Source organism: Mustela erminea, chromosome 11, assembly GCF_009829155.1.
Source record: "Mustela erminea isolate mMusErm1 chromosome 11, mMusErm1.Pri, whole genome shotgun sequence".
Classification (NCBI taxonomy): Eukaryota; Metazoa; Chordata; class Mammalia; order Carnivora; family Mustelidae; genus Mustela; species Mustela erminea.
Genome location: NC_045624.1, coordinates 26,990,909 through 27,000,525, shown reverse-complemented (window position 1 = coordinate 27,000,525; position 9,617 = coordinate 26,990,909). Strand labels below are relative to the sequence as shown.

Here is a 9,617-nt window from a genome sequence, read left to right as displayed (position 1 = left end):
TAGAATGTAGTCATTCAATTTCTCTGTATTTAAAAAATTCTTTCTAGTGTAATACTCGTCCATCTTATATGTCAATGTTATTTTGAAATGTATTTTATTATGCCACATTGTTTTCTATGATTATTTCACCCACTAGATTGTAAACCCCTTGAAAAATAGGCTTCAGTAATCTTCCTTCACCCACCACCTATTTCTTTATCCCTTGTTGTCTTATAAGAATATAATCAATTATGGCATTTACTCATATTATTTCTTATTCATTTTGGTTTCCATACTGAGGCACTTGAAAAAAATTTTTTTAAGTAATCTCTAGGCTCAGTGTGGGGTTTTAACTCACAACCCCAAGATCAAGAGTTGCATTCTCCACTGACTGACCCAGCCAGGTAATGCTGTACTTAAAACAAAATTATAAAACCTATTAAAATTTTCTAAAACTTAATTTTTAAAACTCTTTTTCAAATTTAAGTGGAACTGAGTGGAGGTGAGAGTAGTACTGGGAGTTATTAATCCAGAAAAGGAGTTTTGGTCTATTTTCTGTCTGTGGACCTTAATAGTCTCTCAAAAATAGATGAAATATTTTAGTGCACTCATTACCTTGATCTAATGATTATATGAGACCTTTTCCCTCAGGGGAAGAAAGAGTAAAAAAGCACAAATCAAGGGCATCTGGGTGCCTCAGTCATTAAGCTTCTGCCTTCGGCTCAGGTCATGATTCTAACATCCTGGAATGGAGCCCCGCATCGGGCTCCCTGCTCGGTGGGGCGCCCGCTTCTCCCTTTCCCTGCTGCTCCGCCTTCCTGCGCTCTCTCTGTCTCTCTCAAAGAACTAAATAAAATCTTCAAAAAAAAGGCACAAATCAGTTTATTGAAGATGGCTAACAATTCTACAGTTAAATTTAAAAATATATAAAAACTGCTTATTTCTAAGCAGTTTAACTCATATATAAAGTTTAAAATATCACATCTAATTGCTATTATCAGTTTAAAATTATTTATTTATTTCTTTAAAAAAGATTTTATTTATTTATTTATGAGGGAGAGAGAGATTGAGCACAAGCAGGGGGAGGAGCAGCCAGAGGGAGAAGCAGGTTCCCCACTGAGCAAGGAGCCCCATGTGGGACTCTATCCAAGGACTCTGGGGTCATGACCTGAGCCAGCTGAAGGCAGACACTCAACCGACTGAGCCACCCAGGCATCCCGATTTCATCAGTTTTTTTTTTTTTTTTTGCAATTTCATAATCCTTCATTTAGTAAGCTAACTAGAAAGTTTTATAATAACTTTTCTCTCTCCTTCTTTTCTTTCTTTCACTTAGACTGCATCTTCTCCCTCTTATTCTTTCAAAGGAAGAGAAGAACCGACCAATAACAAGGGTGAATGTCGTTTGCAGAAGCAACAAGAACCAGTTTTGCACTCAGGAGAGAGTGCCATGCCTCCTCCTGGTAATTTCCAGTGCACCACGTATTCAGAGAAATTTCTCTAGTAACAAACTGTAGAATGATCCTTGAAACTCTGGTCTTTGAAATTTTTATTTTTGGTATTATGTATCCCCTGAGTATACACAGGGCAACTGCTACACATGTAGGGTATCCATATAATTTATTGTCTGAATTGGGGCAGTTTTGAGAATTAAAAGGCAGCACTACCAATAATCAATTGAGGACAAAATGTAGAAACTGACTGTTCCCAGCTGACCAGAATGTCTGGTCACATTAGTCAAAGTTCTACGGGAATACTTTTCTCCCCCAGGATTTTGTGTCCTAGAGAGGAAGGAACTTCTAGAATAGTATGGGGAAAAAAAAATAACAAAACACTTTTATCTTTTCTCGTATCCATCCCCAGGAGATGAGGAGTGATTTTGCTGATTGATGAGTTTGGGAGAAGAAATGGAGCATTTAATCTCCAAGTATAACTACTGCCAAAGCAGCCAATGTAATACTTGATACTTCTAAAAATAAAAATTTCTCCAGATGCTTGTTGCAGAAGTTTCTGACATTATATAAAATATTTTTTTTTTGCTTGATAATTCTAATTTTAAATGTCCATATGGACTTTTGGAAAACTAAATTTAAGCATATCCCTCTCTTTACCACGGCTCCTTCTACCGTAAATCTTTTCATATGTTCAGGTAATATGCTCTTTAGGGAAGCTTTCCTATTTTTGCACATCACCCAAAGATGCCTTCTCTGTTTCAGAGAATCCTCTATTTAATTAAATTTAAATTGAACTCTTATCTTCTTGCATCAACCATCTTTTTGATTTAGGCAATAATTCAGGTTTTCTCTACTTTGTTATGTGTATGATTGAGCTACATTTATTAGTAATCTAAGGCTTTTTTAAAGATTTTTTTAAAAGTAATCTCTATACTTAGCTTGGGGCTTGAACTTACAACTCCAAGATGACTCACACCAACTAAGCCAGCCAAACACTCCATATTATCAATCTGAATATTTTAAAGATTTAAAAAAAAATTTATTTGAGAGAGAGAGTGAGTGAGCAAGCATGAGAGACAGAGAGAGAGAACACCATCAAGGGAATGAGCAAAGAGAGAGGGAGAAGCAGACTCCCCTCTGAGAAGGTAGGCCAACCCTGGGACTCAGGGATCATCACCCTAGCCAAAGGCAGACACTTAAATGACTGAGTCACCCAGGTGTCCCTATTAGTCTAAATTTTAAAATTGAACCCAAATTACAGAGACCAAGTTTGGACAATTTCTTTTTCTTTTTTAAAGGCCTCCCTGCAAGAGAGGAAAGCTTCAGTTTGTTACTTTTGAGAATGCTATAGATCTTTCTTTAATCTTTAATGTTAAAGACAGAATCACAAGATACTAAAGACAAAACTAAATATTTTTTTTAAAGATTTTATTTATTTGACAGACAGAGATCACAAGTAGGCAGAGAGGCAGAGAATGGGGGGGAAGCAGGCTCCCCGATGAGCAGAGAGCCCAATTTGGGACTCCATCCCAGGACCCTGAGACCATGACCTGAGCCAAAGGCAGAGGCTTCAACCCACTGAGCCACCCAGGCGCCCCAACAAAACTAAATATTAACAAATACCTATTTTTCAACTGCTTGCAAAAACGAGAATGGCTTAATAAATAATCATGAAAGAGGCAGTACTATTTCATGTATAATATATCTTTTAGATTAGGAAACATCTGTAATTGTTTACTGCTGTATTATGCAGTATGCTGTATTATGCCTCTCTCTTAAATCTCTCAAAGCCAAACTTGCTATTATTTCAGGACTAAAAAACACCAAGCTCCAAGTACCTGACTACTTACTACTACTACTCTGAATTGAGTGTCAGTCTCTTCCTTAGCTCTTTAGGAGTAAATTCAGTTGAGTACCCCCAAATTGAGAGGCCTGTACCATTCAGGCATTCCTTCTTGAGATGGGATCCTTCCTCCACTCCAGCTGAAGGAGCTCGAGTGAGAGATATCAAGAGGTCACAGGGAGACTGCACTCGAGTCTAAGGAACCATACTGCCTTCACTCAGTTGACTTCCTCATAAACCCCTTCGAAGTTTGAGACCAGTCAACATCTACCTCAGCAAGTTGCCTTTTCTTGGTGTTCATCTTCCACAGCTCATCACCTTCCTTAAATACTGTGGTCCCTCATCTTTAGGTACACTGTACTGTCTTCCTAATTCTCTCATGACTTGTGTTTTTTCTTTCTGTCGTTGAGTATTTTCTCTCCTTTGATTTTTGAGGTGATCCTCAAAATTCTATCTTCAGGTCTCATCTTTTTTCTGTAGATGTTTCCCTCCTTTGTGTCAACCACCACCTCAGCACAGAAGAATTCCAATTCTACACCCCTGGAGAAATTCCTAACTACCTGCTAGATGTCACCACCTTGGGATCTCTATACCTCAAAAAGCAACGTCTGTTACCATTTGTACGTGCTCTTTGTCTTCCTTCCTCTGTGTCTTTCCTCTTGCCATTCCCTCCATCTGGAGTCCCTCTGCAATTTCAGCCTGTTCGAATTCTGCTGGTAAGTTAAGCCTTAAATATCATCTCCAGCTCAAAGCTTATCCAGATTTTCTTCCCTTTTATTTTTTTTAAGATTATGTTTATTTATTTATTTTAGACAGAGAGAGTGAACATGAGTGGTGAGGAGCAAAGCAGGGAGAGAGAGGGACAAGCAGACTCCACACTGATCATGAAGCCTGATACTGGGCTCAATCCTAAGACTCTGAGATCAGGACCTGAGCTGAAACCAAGAATCAGATGCTTAACGGATTGTGCCACCCAAGCGCCCCTTATCCAGATTTCCTCAACCACATTTGATGTCTTCGTATTTTAAACTCACATGGCATTCCAGGTATATCTAACTTACAGAAACAGTTTTATTCCATATAATTTTATATAATCATCTTATCCTTATACTATAGTTCATAAATCATTCCTACTATATACTATCTACATGTTAAACAAATGTAGCTTTTCCTCCTCTGTGACTGAGCTGATTATTCTCACAAACCACCACCTGCCTGGTGTGAATAAAGCACAGAAGTTAATGGCATACACGACGTGACATTGTTTTTCTAAAGAAATGTACGATGAGGAGGATTATGACCTATTTTTCCTGACTTCATCCACCAAAGAGCACCATGTTTCAAAAGGGAAATAATTCACAAAAACCCCAGTGCTCTGAGAGCCCTCATGTGGATGACCAACATTTCGCTCTGATTACTCTCTCCAATTTTTACCTTGTGGGTTCCTAGAGGAAGGGAGAAGAAAGATTCTCATTTAATCAGCCCTTCACACTCCTTCTGCTCAAGCATCATCTGCTTTTACTTTGTGACCTACTGTCACTATTTGCTCAAGGGTCTGGTCCCTGCCCTTTCCTCTGTGGCCACCAGACTATCCAGACCACTACATACGGATCCTTTCCTCTCTCCGCTAGTAAGTGAGAAGTTTGTCAGAATTCTACAGGAGAACTGTAGGTCCCTACAGCAGTAGAAAATAGTACTTTTGAGTAAGGGACTGGTGGGGGGGTGGCTAGGTAGGGAAAGATCGCTTAGGGGTTTACGGGATCAGGCTCACAGAAATCCCCAAATTGTGGAGGTATAAGGAAATTAGATATAGGAGAATACACCAGACCACCCTGCCCCAGGTTGGGGTGTGTGTGTCGTTTTTAGGACAGTCACCTGTGACCAACAAAGAATAACCAGACCCTAAAAAGAAGTAAGTCATTAAAGATACCATTGCTAGTCCTTACTCAAGGCAAGACATCAAGATTGATGTCCTCATCAAGTAAGGCCTCCTTACTCAAGGCAAGACAACAAGAATGGTAAGGCCAAAAGCTCCCTGGTCAATTCTAAATAAAAGACTGCCAGTGGAGGCCCATGTTGGCAACTCTGTCCAGACCCCTCTCAGTCCTGAGAGCCTTTTCTATACTCTTGCTTAATAAAACTCTATTGCCTTATTCACTCTCCTTTGTCCACGAGATTCATTCTTCAACTCCATGAGACAAGAACCTTGCTCTCCCACCTCACTTTCTTCTACCTCACAGCTCTCGGATCCAGAGCACGCAGGCTCCTGAGGAAAGGAGATGGTTAAGCCCATCTTGACCCTCACACAGTCCTTGTACCTGTTCTGGTCAATCTTTGGATACTGGAGCTCAATCTCTCCACCCCTCAAGACTATTACACCTTCTGGCGGAGAGAGGAAAGGATCCGTATGTAGTGGTCTGGATAGACTGGTGGCCACAGAGGAAAGGGCAGGGACCAGACCCTTGAGCAAATAGTGACAGTAGGTCACAAAGTAAAAGCAGATGATGCTTGAGCAGAAGGAGTGTGAAGGGGTGATTAAATGGTTTAGTCAGTAGAACATGAGATTTCTGTTCTTCGGATCTTGAGTTCAAAACCCACACTGGGCTGGTGTTTACAGAAAGAAAGAAGGAGGAAAGGTGGAAGAGAGAGAGAAAGAAAGAGAGAGAGAGAAAGAAGAAAGACTACTGTAGCCCCTTGTCTTCTCCTCCAGAACTCCTCCTCCAGCCATCTCTTTCAGGGAGCCTGAATTCATCTTACTGAACTTACAAAGTAGAAGCCTATCTGCAAGGGCGCCTTGGTGGCTCAGTGGGTTCAAGCCTCTGTCTTCGGCTCAGTTCATGATCCCAGGGTCCTGGGATTGAGCCCCACATTGAGCCCCACATCGGGCTCTCTGCTTGGCGGGGAGCCTGCTTCCTCCTCTCCCTCTCTCTGCCTGCCTCTCTGCCTACTTGTGATCTGTCTGTCAAATAAATAAATAAAATCTTAAAAAAAAAAAAAAAAAAGAAGCCTACCTGCAGGGGAAACTCATGTTTTCTTCCACTTCTTTATGAAGTCCTGGGCTTCATAAAGATCGGAAAACATGTCTGGACTTCTGCTCCAGCCTCCCTATCTCTGATATTAAGCATCTGCTCCACCAGGAATTCACAGACAGCCTAGGTGTCTGGACTGCCTGATAACCACACTCTGGTAGAACAGAGTCTCTGCCTACACAAACCTGGATTTGTCTTTACAGAAATCTCTGTAAAAGGGGACAGAAAAATATTACTTTGAGGGTAATGAGAATATAATCAATCTGAATTTTTAAAAATATTTTTCCATATTCAGTATAATCATTAATTTTATAATAAAACAGCTTTTTTTTTTTTAAAGTTAGCACTTGCGTCTTTCCTCCTGGTTTTTTAATCTTATTTTTAAAATATTTTATTTATCTATTTGACAGAGAGATAAAGAGAGAGCACAAGTAGGCAGAGAGGCAGGCAGAGGGAGAGGGAGAAGCAGGCCCTCCACTGAGCAGGGACCCAGATGTGGGGCTCAATCCCAGTTCCCTGGGATCATGACCTGAGTTGAAGGCAGCGTCTTAACTGACTGTGTCACCTAGGTGCCCCTCTGCCTGGCGTTTTAATTGGGATGTATCTTTCCCGGCCTCCCCTTTTCCCATTCTACGCACACATGTATGTACATACAAGCCCCCACATATTAGCCTGAGCTGCTTGGGCATAAGACATTTTGAATCCACCTTTAACAGCAAGCACAGTGTTGTGAACATGGTAAACTGTTAAAATTAATCTAATCCAAGGGTTAGGAGCTCTATAAACCTTGGTACAATGAACCAAATGCTTGTGTCCCCCTAAAATTCATGTATTGAAATCCTAATCCTTAACGTGATGGTATTAGTAGGCGGGCCCTGCTAATTCATGGGTTCATGAGCTCTCATGAAAGGGATTAGTGCCCTTACCAAAGGGACTCCAGAGAGTTTTCTTGCCTTCTTTCTGTCATGTGAGGATAAAATGAGAAACTGGCATTCCACAGCCTTGGAAAGGGACCTCACTGCAACCTGATGGGGCTAGCATCCCGATCTCAGACTTCCAGCCTCCAGAAGTGTGAGAAAGAAATCTCTGTTTATAAACCACCCAGTCTGTGATACTTTGTTATTGCAGCCAGAACTCACTAAGCTATTTGGCCATACCCGAGACATAATTGATCTCTTTATGTTAGTGAACTTTTACCAGCCCTTTAAAATTTTTTGCCTTAAGCATACATTACGCATGTAATCTATTATTATGTCCAGAAGAGAGTTAAAAATTTATTTATTTATTTATTTATTTATTTATTTGAGAGAGAGAGAGAGAAAGCACAGGCAGGAGAGAGGGGCAGGGTGAGAGGCAGACACAACTCCCTAAGGAGCAGGCAGCCCAACTCCAGGCTCCATCCCAGGATGGGGAGATCATGACCCTGAGCCAAAGGCAAATGCTTAATTACCCAACTGAGCCACCCAGGTACTCCGAGACAAGTCCTTCTTAATCTCTGGCCTCTCTTCTCCAGGTTGTTTTGGGAAGGTGGAGACAGCATGAGGCAGTAGATGCATTGCTATGTAGTAAACAGCAAGGGTAGAGAAATTACAAGTCCATTTATTTGGGTCTCCGATAATCTATCTCTAAATCCTGCACGTTTCAAATCTTCTCTTTAATTACGTTTTCAAGCTGTTATCTGCTGGTGAATAGAGATACATCCGACTTCTATATTCATCTTATATCCAGCTACATGTTAAACTGCCATTTTTTCCAATTCTTTGTAGACTTTTTTGAGTTTTCTATATAAGCAATAATGGTGTTTTTATTTTTTTCCTTTCCACTTATTAGGTCTGTAAAAGCAGGGGAGTGAGTAAATGGAATTATACTGCTGTAAGGTTATTACATTTGTGAGGTGTGGGGTGTAAGATGCCAAGTGGAAAGTGAGAACTGAAAAATGGAAAATAGAAACTGTCAGATATAAAAGGTAAACTGTGACTATGGACAATATTGACAGGAAATGGAAACTGATGAGTTAAGTAATCCTATTGTTAGCTGTAGAACAAACATTAGCAACATAATAGAGATATAGCTAAGAAGCCAGTAGATAAAATGGACCCACACACACAAAAAATTCAAATAACCCAAAAGAAGGCAAGAAAGGCATAATGGATTAACAAAAAAGAGAAGATATAAAATGAAAGTAAGTAGCAATATTAGAGACTTAAATTAACTATACTGATAATTACATATGTGCAAATGGACTAAATACACCAGTTAAAAGGCAGAAATTGTCAGACTGGGTTAAAAAAAGCAAGTTCTTATGTATTTCTGGAGAAATTGTAAACCCCATAAGCTTTTCAGGAAATTTTTGTTGCTTCCCTTTTTTTTGGTACAGAAATTTGCATAATTTGCGGGCACCTAGGTGGTTTAGTGGGTTAAGCCTCTGCCTTGGGCTAGGGTCATGATCTCAGGGTCCTGGCATTGAGTCCCCCATCAGGCTCTCTGCTCAGCAGGGAGCCTGCTTCTTCCTCCCCTCTCTCTTTTTCTCTCTCTCTCTGCCTGCCTCTCTGCCTACTTGTGATCTCTCTCTCTTTCAAATAAAGAAAGAAAATTGTTCAAAAAAAGTTAGGAATTTGCATAATTTGAATTTGATCTAGTTTATCATTTCATTAGAAATTGGAAATATGGCTGAATTTGAACAAAATACTGCGTTGAATCAAATCTGCTTTACTCACTCTTATTTTCTTTTTAGAAAACTTTTTAGATTCTGATAGAAAATAAAAGAATAATAAAATAAATAATCCGTAGGTAAAAACCAAACCAAACCAAACCAAACCCTATTCTGAATGCCTTTCATAGTTCATGCAAACAAGACCCCCAGCTTGAGAGAAAATTTCATCTTTGCCTGGAATACCCCTCAACACATTGTAAGAGGCTCTATAGTATAGTTATAGTATAGCTTTGTGTGTTTTTTAAAAGTTATTTATTTAAAGTAATCTCTGCATCTAACCTGGGGCTCAAACTCATGACCCAGAGATCAAAAGTCACATGCTCTTCTAACAGAGCTAACCAGGTGCCCCTAAACCTTTGTTGGTTTAATGTTGTAAACTTCAAAGTTTTTTTAGTGGATCCCAAGTTAATACAGCATTATCATAATAAATTTAGTGATTGGTCATCTTATCACATGTAAAAAAATACATCTCTTTGGGAGACATAACAAGATTTGCTATCTTTGAGTGGAAAGAATAAAATCCCCAATCATACATGAATTTGGACTCTAATATATGTACACACACACACACACAAACACACACACACACCCTTGTATTTAGA

At 39.7% G+C, this 9,617-nt stretch overlaps 1 non-coding gene across 1 annotated transcript; it reads right to left on the bottom strand.

Annotated features, from left to right (window-relative positions):
* Nucleotides 1–1,303: 1,303 nt before the first annotated feature.
* LOC116569799 lies at nucleotides 1,304–1,517 on the bottom strand. The gene has a single exon (XR_004277206.1). It is a non-coding gene; the product is annotated as a small nucleolar RNA U3 (small nucleolar RNA).
* Between the last annotated feature and the right edge of the window lie 8,100 nt (nucleotides 1,518–9,617).